At 42.1% G+C, this 598-nt stretch overlaps 1 protein-coding gene across 1 annotated transcript in view; it reads left to right on the top strand.

The window, feature by feature from the left end:
* Positions 1 to 598, top strand: part of LOC107717753 (ral guanine nucleotide dissociation stimulator-like) — a 22,154-nt gene that overhangs the window by 5,552 nt on the left and 16,004 nt on the right. The gene's annotated exons all lie outside the window — the stretch shown is intronic.

Here is a 598-nt window from a genome sequence, read left to right as displayed (position 1 = left end):
CCCTCCCTCAGAAATAGGCGATGGGCTCTGTTTGGTTAGCTAGCCCAGTGTGTTGTGATTGGCTAAACCGCCTCTAGTGCGCGTCTAAACGTTCCGCCCCTCTCCTCGGCGGCATGTGCTCCGGTTGTATTGTAAACAATGGCGTCGTTAATATCGCTTAGCAGTTTGCGCCCGATTGAGAAGCATAGGATATTATTGATGAGGATCATGCAGAACCTGTGCAAGGATTGCTTTTAATGGTAGGCTATGTTTTTTGTTTGTTGTTGTCTCATACTTTTAGATATGCTGTTGTGAATGCTACTGCTTCTGTTAGCTTTTAATATACGGTTTTATCCTGATTAAAGCTTTAATACAGTACGGCAACTGCATGCGCGTCCATGTATAATACTTCTCATAGCTATGTGAAAATAAGTGTATAAATGTAACAGTTAATTGTTGGAGCTGATCTGAATGAGAGAGAGAGAGAGAGAGAGACAGAGCATGTGCAGAGCAGGGGGACGCGAGGAACAGTATTAAGAACCGCTGCTTTAGAACATTGATTTTGAAACTTGTGAATCCATTAGAATCTTTAGAAGACAGAATCGTGATTCATATATGA

This window comes from Sinocyclocheilus rhinocerous, unplaced genomic scaffold (genome assembly GCF_001515625.1).
Source record: "Sinocyclocheilus rhinocerous isolate Xijiao unplaced genomic scaffold, SAMN03320098_v1.1 scaffold693, whole genome shotgun sequence".
Lineage (NCBI taxonomy): Eukaryota > Metazoa > Chordata > Actinopteri > Cypriniformes > Cyprinidae > Sinocyclocheilus > Sinocyclocheilus rhinocerous.
The sequence above is the reverse complement of the archived record's forward strand: the minus strand, read 5'-3'. Positions and strand labels throughout refer to the sequence as shown.